Raw genomic sequence first — 12938 nt, 5'->3', positions numbered from 1 at the left:
TAAAGGTGTCATCCATAAATGTGTCCTCCTGATTGAGTAATTCGGGGCCGGAGACAGTAAGCACATCCCGGGTGATTGGGGGGGTTGGACAGAGTTGGAGGGTGGGAGGGGGGGAGGGAGGGGGAGCGGGGAAGGTTTGTGGAGGACACAGTGAGACACAAATAGCTCCTGGGCACACTGGCAGCCTTCGCACAACTGACAGTTATGAAATACAATTATCAGTGTGATCTGCTTAAGAATTCATCAGCGGCTTCGCCGGCCAGTAAAGACGTTCGCGGGGAGACAGAAAGAGAGAGGGGAGGGTGACACGAGAGGGGAGAAGGCCTCGCTGATTAAATGAGGTTTTTATTTTGTCCAACAGATTGTTCGCATTATGCTACACTATTGTGAAAGCATTATCTTTACTGCGATTTCCTCGGTCCGGACCCGCAGAGTTTAACGAGGTTGATCTTTTTGGTGTGACGCTACCTAAGTATTTGGTGATTTGAGGACCAAAGTAAATCTACAGATTTAGATGAAAACGGTTAAATTCCATCAGAAATCGAATGCTCTTGAGATCAGCGGTTTCCAAACTTGTCCTTAATGTAACAGCGACTGCTCATGACCACTTGTTAGATGCTAACAGGGGACGCTCAGTCAAAAACTAATGTTCCTTTTTCCTGTTTTATTTACTCTTTCTTACAATGAAATGGCTGACGAGGTGATAAAATGCAAAGGAAAAGTGAGACTTGAGTGTCTGCTCTAAAGAAGACAATATTTATTTTATTTTTTTATTATTATTTTTTTTAAAACCTACAACTTGATTTGATTTCCTCTGACAGTCCCTTAAAGAGGCCCAGATCTTTGTGGTCTAGGTTACGTGACAGTTGTCTCAGCAACACACGTATTTCAACGTGAAGCAAATCCTGCTTTTGGGTGGAATATACAGTAGCGTGCGCTGCTTGATTAATTCCCGATTGGAAGGACAAAAAGGTCCTGCGACATATAGCTGGGCCCCATCAAAGGCCTGACCTCAACATCAAGATCCCAACAAGAGTCTCTGAGGGAGCCTAAATGACCAGAGAGGCTGTGTCCTCAACAACAGACCCTCAAAGTGCCTTAAAAAACTGAAGAACTGTTTTAAAGGCGACACAGAAAATGTTGAATTTAGATTGTTTCGGTTAGTAAATGTGCAGTAAGTGTAGTAGCATTTTGGAGGAAGTTAATGGATAATTGAAAGAAATGATGGCGCTTGGTTTTTCTTGCATCCCTTTCCAGGTATATAACATAAACAGCTACAAACTGACTCTTGATACTTTTTTTTTTTTTTTTACAGTATTTTTAAACTGGCATGTCGGTGCCACACGTTCAGATCAAACGCACCAAACTGGCCAGCATCTGACAGATGAGGATTTCACAGGTGGCAGTGACCGGGTTCAAGAGCAGCCCGAAGAATTTTAACGTAACGTAACAGTGCGGATAAAAATCATGTAAGAACCGCATTTATTTACCACTGTCACAACATTATTCCAACGCGATGCACAGCCGGCAAACACATTGAATAAAAGATCAAAAACATTTCTATTTGACAGATAAAATCACGCTCAGCAACATTCATCATCGCTTTCTACCTGCATTAACCCTTCAGGGCGTCTTCCGTGGCCTCTGGAGCAGAGTGAGGGTCCCCTCGCTGTGTCTGTTCAGATGTAGATATATATTCAGGTGAAAGGCAAGGGCACGATTCACCACCTCAGGATTAATGACAGCGTCGTCACCGCGCTGACCAGCCTCGCGTTTCCCATTGGCTGGATGGAGAGGAGAAGGGAGACGGCGGTGGAAATATGAACATCCTGTCGGCAGGATGACGGACAGGTCCTCAGTCCCGCTCCCCCAGGTCCCCTCCTGTCCTCATTCTTTACTGGCCTGAGTTGGCTTGTGAAGCGGCGTCTCTGCGGCCAAGGACACAGGGGTGTCAGCGATGCGTCTGGGTAACATCGTTCATCAGGCCGCATCGGTAATGGGTAGCTCTCTGTGACAGTGGTCATCAGGACACAAAAGCAAAAGGGCCCATAAACATCACATGACAGATGGCTGGGAGGACAGCTTTGGACAGGGAGGGAGGGATGGAGAGGGAGAGATAAAGTGAGATAAAGGTAGAAGGACAGAGGTGGAAGAGAGATCTCAGGCTGGATTGTTAAGTCTTAGGGAAAGTCTCAAGTGCCGGGTGCTTTATGAATGTCCATGTTCAATGTCAACGCTGGAAATCACTGGGAACGCTTCAAAATAGTCCAATTAGATCACCTGATACGCTGAAATGAATCTAAATTACTTTGTCTCGCCGGCCCAGGCCTATCTCAGAATGAATCAGTCATTGTTGCTAAAATTAGGGGTTAGAATTAAATTTGAAGCTGTCCTCGTGTACTTTCCCACTTCTAAATTAATTGTTGGTTTAAGTGTATTTCAGTAATGCCTTTATCCAGTTGGTGCAAATAAACCAAATCCTATTCATTGTAGTGTACTCAGAGTAAGAAAACTGTGAAATGAAAGGTCCAAAATGAAGGATGTGTTCGCTTTAAACGCCTGACGTAGAGGAAAAACCAAGTATAAAAGATTGCTAAGGAAGATTCAATTTCCTTCATCAAAAGAACGTTTGGCACAACTCTGACTTTGAAGAGTTTGACAGATGAGCAGACGCAATGGAAGGGATGCCCAAGGAGGCTTTTTTTTTCCTAATAAATTACGTTCTAAGCAGTCTGAGGAGGGGTGAAAGTTAAGGAATAATTACGAAGGTGATAGCAATGACAGAAAGTGCGAAGCAGGTTGTGTGAAAATGAGGTGAGGTGTCGAGGGCTGTCATGGAAGTGACTGCAGAACCTGTTGTAGGTCCCTGTAGACGAAGACAATTGTTGTGTTAGCAACACCTTTGTCACCTCAGGATGTATACTTTGTCTCCGCGTGTTTGCAGGGACATCGAGTCCCAAACGTGAGGTATCGTCTTCAAAACACAAGGAAAAATGTAGCTCCCTGCCCTTCAGAGTGGCGCCGCGGGCTGCGCTGCGCCTTTTCTTTGTTTTGTGGAAACAGCCTTGCCCGTCCATTAATCGTCATCCATCCATCCTGTGCACCTGTATATAAAAGGGAAATTAGAATATCCATCACTTGAGCAAAATGTCACCGTGATTGATGGGTTAGTCACAGGATCCCCTCCGTTTCCTACTCAAGTCTGTGTTTCAGGAGTGAGAAGTGAACATTATCTCGCCCCGTGATCAGATTTAGTCCACACGTTTCCATCTCGCAGAGCGTTTTGAGTGGATGATACGCAATCGGCGCGAGGAGGCAGCCAGCAGAAGGTTTATGGGAATCTAATATCACGAGGCTTTTTGGTTTGTTAGACTTGTTATTCATGGAGTGGGCTGGTGACACTTTTGATGTAACAGTATAAGACAATGTAACGAGGCAAAATCTCATTTTGCTGAAGTGTTTCTGTCAAACTACGGTCTGAAGGATGATGGGGAAAATCTGTGCAAACAGGTTTTGAGTGGGGTGTGCTAAGACTAAAATACCAACTGTTCTCAGAGAAAAGCCTTTGGCAAATAACAGGAAACATCCTCTGAGAAGGCGATGCCAGGGAGCGCGTTTGCCTTTTAAGTTGAGCTGACCGTATTTAAACAAAAGGCGCAAGCAGACGCGCACACGACAACAACAGCAACAACAACAACAAAAAAACTGTTAAATATTTGTCATAATTGTCTGAAAGCGCTCAGCGGCACCACCTCCTTCAGTCAAGCTAGTTCGGTGTTTAAAAGTCCATCTCGATTTTTTTTACGTCTCCCCTTCTCCGTCCGTCTCGCTCCCTTTGTGTGTGCGCCTGTGTGCATGTGTGTGTGTGTGTGTGTGTGCGCTTTGACGAGGTGGAGACAGGAGCCCTAACGCTGCAGGATGGAGAAAGGTGAACAGGAAACAGAAGGTGCCCATGGAGGAGGTATATGACATCTGTCAGGATCCGGGGGTGGGTGGGGGATTCGGCGCCCCCCTTCTGCCGGCCGAGGGTCACCCATCGCACCGCAGTCGCTGAAGTTGTCACGACACCGTGACACTTCTTTGGCAATGGTGGCCGAGAGCCGGACAGCCTCGGACGTTCAAGACACGCACATATTTCTGAGTAAATTTGTCTGAGGGGGAGCGTAGGGGGGTGGAAGAAGATGAGGGGGGGGCATTTTGTATGTGGTGTTTGTTCCTTCTCCCATACAGAAATGTCAGTGTCCTGCTCATTGTTGTGTCTTTTTTTTTTTTTTTCTCGCTCTCGCTCTTCGGGGTCCCGGATAGAGGAAGGTCAGCTGACACGGCAAGGTCGACAAACAAACAAACAAACAGAAGGAATTAAACTGGAGAAAAACAGGGCAGACGAAATGTGGCGGTGTGTTTTTATCGCTGTGAGGCTGATGGCTTGTAGCAGCCATTACTCTCTGTTGTGTCCTCTGCCCCCCATTGGTTGCAACAACACCGCCTGGCACGGCTGCCAGTGTCACGTCATCTCATACTTCTGCTTAACTACACAGACAACAAGGGCCACTTCACACCGGGATCACTTCACTTGTTTCTTGCTTCTCGGGCAGCTGTGTCTGCTCGGGGTGGCAAAGGTCATTCACAGTGGATTTGATAAAAAATAATTTTTCCAAAGCCAGCGTGAGTTCAAATGAGATTTTGTCATTTGTGTTGTTTTTACAAAAGGAAGGATACAAAGGGGTGGAACAAAAAAAAAAAAAAAAAAAAAACACCACAAAAAGTATTTAGAAACTATTTCGCAATAGCCTGCTTGCAGACCTCTGACTCACCGCTAAAAAGATCAGATTATTTTACAAAATGGGCAATTTAGTCTTGGCTAGCCGGAGCACCCCCGATGTTCTGTCTAATCTCATGATGCCTATTTATCACACAAATCAAATTATATTATATTGTCAAAACCAGGTTATTGCCTAAATTTGTCCACAAGAAGATGCCGGCATGTACAGATTTGATACAGATTGGGGAGATTTTCATTTAAATTAATGAATATAGGAACTAGAAGTACTGAATTTCCAGTAACCACACGTAACGACCCATATATATATATCATGAGTAGGGATGGGCATTGAGAACTGACTGGTCAAATTCATCGATATCATTAGCCTTCATGATAGCGATTTCCCCTATTTATCGAGTCTTTACGTCCCAGGCTGGATGGTGGCGGTGATGCACCTAAAAGTTGTTTGCCAACCGCCATAAAACAGAAGAAGAAGAACCCGTCATTCACGTGAAGTGGCAACAAGGAAGAAGGCGAGATGGCGAAAGACTGAAACTGCCGGAAGTGGCTTCACCTCACCACAAGAGACTGTGACAGCGCAACGTGAAACCTTCACTTAACTTCAAACAAGAGTGCCATGTGTTTGACAGTCTCCGGTCAATAAATGCAACTATCTGTAAGTCTCAGCAGAGCAGAGCTAGTGAGGATCCAGTGACCAATTTCCTATTTGTTTAATTACACAAGCTCTTATGTCTTCTTTAGAACCCAAAACTTTTTCTAGACCAAACAGTCACAGGAGAAATCGATAAAGGAATCGGATCATGAGCAGGTTGATCTTCTCAATAGACGCTAAGAATTTTATTCCCTGTACAATTTCACTAGTTTTTATTTGCTGCTTATAACTACTGTTATTTATTAAAAACAAAATGCACACTGAATTCAAACGAACAAGTAAAAAAAAAACAGAAATTTTACTTTGGTTTTGATAAATGAATTTACAGTCTCCACTTATGAGTAAACAAGGTAATTGGATGAATCCTGTTCATCAGCACTTTGAATCAGGGTTGGCTCAGGCTGCAGCAGGTGAACACGGGCCTCACCCTCACGGATCTGTATGCAGAGGGTGCCTTTAAGAAAAGCATGTTTCTTTTGTTTATTCTTTGCGTTGTCTTTTCTTTTCTGTGCGGAGTTTTGACATTGGATATGACAGGTGTCTGTGGAGAGGAGGAGGAGGAGGAGGAGGAGGAGGAGGAGGAGATGTTGGTAAGAAAACAATCTTTGACTGCCTGTGGGTGAAGGCAGACTCCTCTAGGCAAGGCGGCCTTCAGCGTTTAGCTGGGGGCGCAGTATCAAAATCACAGCCACCGCTGTACCCCTAAGGCGCTAATCTCAACCAGTTACCGTCAAGCGCCGCTTCTTCTTTATATAAACCTTCATTCTCCCCCTTCCCTCAGCTCTCTCCATCTCTGCCATTCCTCGGCTTTTCCGAACTCAATCCGCAGAGGTGAGAGGATAAATGACAGTTTGAGGGGGTGCACGGGAAGGAAGCCAGGCATCTTGATTTCAGCGTCGTTTCTTTGCTCACTGGTGCAAAAAAACAAAAACAAATCCAAGCTGTGCTGTTTTTTTCGAAAGAGTATTTGATTCCTGAATTGTAATAACATAATTAGTCGGGCTTCTGTACTTCTCCTTACTAGACGCGGCATCTCACCAGATGTTGAGGGGACCTCTGCCGTCATTCAGTCAGCTAGATGGAAAAGGGTTGTTGTTTGATCACTGGATGACTGGTAATTTAATAAGTGTTAACTATGGTGCAGCCGAGCGAGGGAAAGAGGGGGAAAAGGAAGGAAACGCAGAAGTAAAAAAGCATTAAGATTAACTGATGACATGTTCAACTGTGCGCATAATGTGAGGCTTAGTTAAGTACGCACATGCTGTTTGTCAATTATTTAAAACCCCAGGAAATTAAGTCCAGGTAATCTCATAAGGTGTAAATAACATTCTTTTTCATGGCAGCTTAATTGAATCCATTTGACGCTGTTTAGAAATAACAGAATTAGATTTGCATTCACATGCAACCGAGGACTGTCACGAGGCGTTCTTTGTGTGAAGGTGAACAGAAGAGGAATTAAACTTTGTTATTTCAAGCAGATCTGAGGGGATCAGATAGGGGGATAATTGAAATCACAGAGGATTGCTCGTGATTTCCAGCACTTTGCGCCGAGAGACGCTCTTTAACGTCTGTGGTGTAGGACTTCAGTTTTACACGTGGTGGCCTTTGCTCTTTTTTTTTTCTTTTTATTGTTTTTGTTTTAGATTCATTTATTGAATGATGCTCGCAGTGCAATTAAATAGCAATTTAGCATTGAGGAAACAGCATCTAATTACTTCTGTCTCACCCGCTTCCCATGTACAGGAAGGTTCTCTATTTCCTTACTTTTTACATACTTTTGTACATACAAATCAATACAGACGTTACTATGATTTCTCTAAGAGATCAGACTAAAATATTTTTTGGTAGAAGTCAACATTTATACAAATTATGTCCTCCAATATCCACAGCTTCAGAACCCACAACATTTGAAGTTAAAGCGTCTTAAAAGTCTTCGGGCAACTCCAACTCCTTGTAGGAGATGACCTTTTTGTAATTTTACATCTCTGACACATGAGGAGATCTGTTTGGAGTGTGGTATGTTCTGTGGAATACTGAACTGAATTTGTTTTGTGGAGATTGAACCAGTCTTTGCCATCACCAGTGCAACCTAAATGCTGCCTCCAACAAGCAGACACACAAAGCCTTTCAACATATTCGCACACTCGTACGTCGCATGAAACGGCGGCGGCAGCATTGACACATTCAAAATTTCTGATGGAATTTTCCAGTTCACAGTTAAATTTGCTGAAGCATCAACTCAGCGCCTCAGAAATGTGTGCGCTGCAGGTGTGGACTGGAGACGTTTGACAGTGGGCTTTAAAGACCAGGCCAAGCATGCAGACACAGAGACAGTGGCCTCAGGCGTTTCTGATCTGGCCTTACTAGTGGGACGGCATGGCTTGACGCTACTTAGACACGCACACATAGACACACACCCGCGAAGAGCCTTGACGCAGACTGCAGGCGAAGGCCGGTGTATGTCTGTCTTGTCTCGTGAGTGATCCGGGCCGGAGACGGAGGTGGGGTGGGGTAGACAGATCGGAGGGACGGGAAGGGGAAGAGGGGAAATGGAGGGATTAGATGAAACCTTTCAGTGCGTGTCATCATCTCTGACATTCTGTAGGGCTTGACCTTAACAGAGCAGCATCGTGTCAGAGACAGGGTCTCATCACAGCCCACACGAACGCAACCCTTCGAGATCCCGACAGCATCGACGGCCAACGTACACTCGCACACAAACACGCACACACGCAGACGCTCGAGTGGGAGAAAAAGGAGATCGGTGAGGCAGGACCGGGGCTCAAGTATCAACAGCCAGCCAACTCTGATGTGGCGCGCATGATGTTTTCATTTCCACGTTTTAGTGGATGATCGTTCTGAGCAAACTGCGGTGGAACAGTTTTCTTTTAATGTGCTGACCCCTGAAAGCCTCACACTGTAACAATATTCATTAAGATGTCGTTAAGCTGTTCACAGCTTTACTTAGAAAGTGTGGTTCAGTTAATTTGGTGCTATAAAAAAAAAAAAGAAAAATTGTTTTGTTTTTCGGTCCAGCTGGTGTTCACACTGGCTTTCTTCACGCGGATATGAAGAGGAAGACATGGACTGAAGGATAAGTCATTCTTTTGACATTTTTGGTGACTGTCACTCATCATCGTCCTGACATCCCACATGGAAAAATCCAATTCCAGTGACAGACATAACGTCTTTGAGTCCTTTATTGATTCTTAGAGTATGCTACATATATATATATATATATATATATATATATATACTCTCTCTCTCTCTCTCTCTCCCTCTATGTATATATATATATATATATACACATATATACATATATATATGTGTGTGTGTATGACTGGACATCAGAGCCTCAACTAGGAACAAACACGTATGGTTTCCATGCTTAAACAGGAGTCATATTTTTGAAAAATTGTCTGCAGAAGCTGATATTCTGGCTTTTATACTTGTTGTATCAATTTCAAAAATGTGGAATGATACTTTTCATGAGGTGGTTCAGCAGCACACGCTTCCAATTTCAACTGTAATTCAGACTACTTGTAAAATTTTAAAATCTTTTATATTTTTCAGGCAAAGAAATTTAAATTTGTGGGAGAATTAAAATAAAAGAAATATGTTTAAAAAAATTCAATCAAAGATTTTGATTGAGTGCCCCCCCCAGTGCCCCCGCGGACCCCCAAGGGGTCACGTACCCCGTTTTAAAGACCGATGTTTTAAATGATAGTTTCACATGCCATAGTAACTAACCTAAATCTTGGGAGTAACCCTTTAAACTAATGTGGCATACACTGATCAGGCATAATATCATGACCATTGACAGGAGAAGTAAACAACATATATCACATATAACAAGCCTGATCCCTCCCCTCAACCCACAACACCCCCTGACTAACAATATTATATTTCCAGACACCATGGGACACCCTCAGAAGGCCCATGTCCATGCTCTGATGGATCACAACTGTTTTGAAGTCACAAGGGAAACCTACACAGTATTACGCAAGTGGTCATAATGTTATGCCTGATCAGTGCATCCTTACATTAAAGTTTCCCCATGAGAACCCAGACGATCAATTCAGATCTGCCTAAGGAGGTTTTCTGATAACCTAGTGATGAACCCACTAATGAAATAGATTCATGTCCTTGTTTGCTGTATCACAATAGTTTATTGTATGTTTTTTTTTTGTCTATTTCTAATAACTGCTGCCTGCAGATTTTGTTTTGTTTTGTTTACCTTGTTCACAGGCCTTAGTTCAGAAGTTGTGACAAAGGTCTTTGTGCGGTGAAGATGTGATTTAGTTGTATAGAGTTTGCCTTGTAAACTGATAAGCCCGAGGACGGTGTTGATGTTCTCGATAGCCTCATTACTTTGCCTTTGCATTTCCTACATTAAGTTACTATTAGTTTGCTGGACTGTTAATCTCATTGGTCTCTAGAGTTGCTGAGCCGCGGTGTCGTCAGGGTTTACGGCTCTCAAGTGGCTGATGTTGCCACTTGAAAGCCAAGCATTTTGTGTACACGTCTGCACATAATGCATACGTAAGTCACAACGGCTAGGCATTTTAGCTAAATGCATTTAGCTAAAGTCATCGCAGGGAGCATTTAGCATTATCCCAAACTGAAAGGATTACTTACTTGCCGCATTTACTTTCAGCAAATGCGGCACTGTTGCACTTCATTCAAATGATTAGCCTGTATATAGTAAATAAAAAGGTAAGTCAAGTCCAATATACACTATCAATTGCCACACTTCATCACAGGACAGAAATTTACTTAAAGCCAACTCTTTAAAACATAAAGCGTATTAAAAGTCCCATCTTTCTGTCCTGCCCGTCCATAAAGACTGTCGTAACGACGCCTTGCGCAGGTACTAGACTTTATCTCCAGCACCTTCTCGCCGGACGGCTTCCATATTCTGGGGGACAGATTTAGAGTTGGCCATAGGGCTGCTATTATAAAAATATGGTTGACCTTTGAGGACCAGGGATGGTTTAGAGCAGGATAGTCCCTCCGCGATGCTGTTTGGGCAGCCTGCTCCTCTCAGCCTTATTAACATATGCCAGTCTCCCTAAATGTTCGCAGTCACTTTATTAAAAAATTTAAGTACAACAGTATAATTTTTATTACGCCTATAAAGGCAGTGCTAGCTCATATTCATTTTTCATGAACGGTGAACTTTCCAAGAGGACCTCAATGGGTTACATAATGAATCTCTACTTTCTGTTAACCCGGTGTCATATATTCCAAAGTCCTGCTCCTACTACGTTTGCTTAAACCTTGTTTCCTTAATTTTTCATTGGATATTTTCCCTAATTTGACACATCAGAAATCACACAGAAGAAGCTGTATAGAAACATTGTTTGTTTGCGTCTGTGTCTGTCAGAGCGAGTGCTGCTAGGAGTCTGCAGAAGTGGTGCAGTGGTAGCAGTGTGTTTCTGACCCCATCATGCTATCTGTTCTAATGATGCTCAGGCCTCCATCAAAGTAGGGACCCCCCGTGGCTCCTGGGGGGCCCTGGGCTCAGGCACAGTTGCTCTGGTTCGTTTTTTTTTTTTTTTTTCCCCTCACTGCTTGAGGCTCGGCGCAGTAATGAGAAACATAATTTAAAGAAAAGCAAAACAAAACAACAGACAAAAAAAAAACTCCATCTCAGACTGACAACAAGTCTGTGTTCAGTCAGCTCGCTCTTTTTCTCCTTGTCTGTATCAAAAACAAAGATTGTTTTAATGGAGCGGTTCAAACACACTGGGCAGCTTTTGTTCAGCGCAACATTTTTCTCTTCCTCGCTTGCACACACACACACACACACACACACACAGGCACACACAGGCAACTCGCACAAACAGGGAGGATTAGTGTAGAGCCTGCACACATATGGATTGATATGTTACAGTTTACTGGACCGATGCAAGACAGAGGGGAAAAGTATTGATTTTTTGCCAATATGGCTTCGTGTTGATCCTGGGGCCACATTCATTTTCATCACTCAGATGCCGAGGGGTGGGGTGGCGGTGCTGGTGCTGGTGGGAGTGGGGAGTGTCACACTTGTTTTGCCAGTTTCCATGGCAACAAGGATCATCCAAGTCAGAGGAGGTCAGGCCGCTGGTGAGAGGCGAATCTGGGTTCACTGAAATCAACATTACATGAGATGCCCTTCACCCTTCGCCCCCCTCCTCGTCTCTCTGTCTGTCTCTGTGTCTCTGTGTCCGTCCGTCACTTCTTCATCTCTCTTTAACTGCTATTTCTCCTTTCCCCTCAGGCCTCATACCTCTCACTCTGAAAAAAAAAAAAGAAACAAAAAACTAAAACTTCCACAGCGTTTAGGAATAAAGGACACCTGGGTGCTCCAGTGGAACAAGCCAGCAGCCGCCAATAAAACACTGCAGACTTTTCCCACATGAAGGAAGTTTAAACGGATCACTTGTTTCAGTTTTTTTTTTCTTTTTTTCTCCCCCCCCCTCCCGTGTCTCAGATCTCTGACCAGGTTGCATCCTTCATCCTCCATTCTTCTTGATAAATTAGAGTTTATTACTGCCATCCCAGATTTGTTGTCACTGTGTATTTGCGCGGAAATCTGTTTCCCGGCTCCTCATTCAATTTGCTCAGAGCTGACGGGCGGCTGATTTTTGGGGGCGAGGAGTGATGGGGAGGGAGGGATGGCTGATAGCTGCCAACTGACTGAGGCCAGCAGATTCTCCTCAGGTGATAATTGGCTGCTGATGCAATATCCAAGCCCTTGTAATTAATCTCCGCAGTTGTGTGTGTGTGTTTGTGAGTGCGCGCGTGTGGATCACAAACAAGTAATGATCTCATGTGATGTAATACAGCGTGTTTACAGAATAACAATAATAATTAAAAAAAGGTTCTGTTAGTCGTAAAGGGGTGGGGCTTAAATGCTAATTTGTGCAGTTCTTTTGTGGTGCCACTATTAGCCTTCAGCTTCCCTAGGACTCTGAGGTTACCAGCCCAAATTAGATTAGAAAAAATGTCACAAAGTGGCCAAGGCACATGGTCCTGATGCTAAAAATAACCACTGTGTCAGTTCACATGTGATAAAAATGCAACTGCGCAATCCATCAACACTACACTCGAAAACGTAGCAATGCAGTACTCCTAATTAAGCCGTCCAGTCTCCCTTGAAGTAAATGACAATATTCCGCACGTCTCGATACATTCAGAGCATTTGTTCTTTGCCTTTTTTGTGTGTCTTCACATGCCTGTCGTTTGGTTGCCTGACACTGTCCATATGTAACATAGCATTTCCAGTTGCCCGTCTCAGATAATAGAAAGCATTGTTATTGACTTCATAACTAAACATAAGTCCTCATGCCTGGGGTTGAATTGGGCTTTTGTGTCTTGATTATCATATTTTCAGTGTTTTCTAAATGTGTTGTTTCCACTAAACCTATGACTGACCAACGTTGAAATACGTTTAAATTAAACCAATAAAGATGTCGGTATTTGGAATGCAGCATACCGTTCAGTTCACTGACATTGGTT

Source organism: Mugil cephalus, chromosome 11 (genome assembly GCF_022458985.1).
Source record: "Mugil cephalus isolate CIBA_MC_2020 chromosome 11, CIBA_Mcephalus_1.1, whole genome shotgun sequence".
NCBI classification, from domain to species: Eukaryota; Metazoa; Chordata; class Actinopteri; order Mugiliformes; family Mugilidae; genus Mugil; species Mugil cephalus.
The sequence above is the reverse complement of the archived record's forward strand: the minus strand, read 5'-3'. Positions refer to the sequence as shown.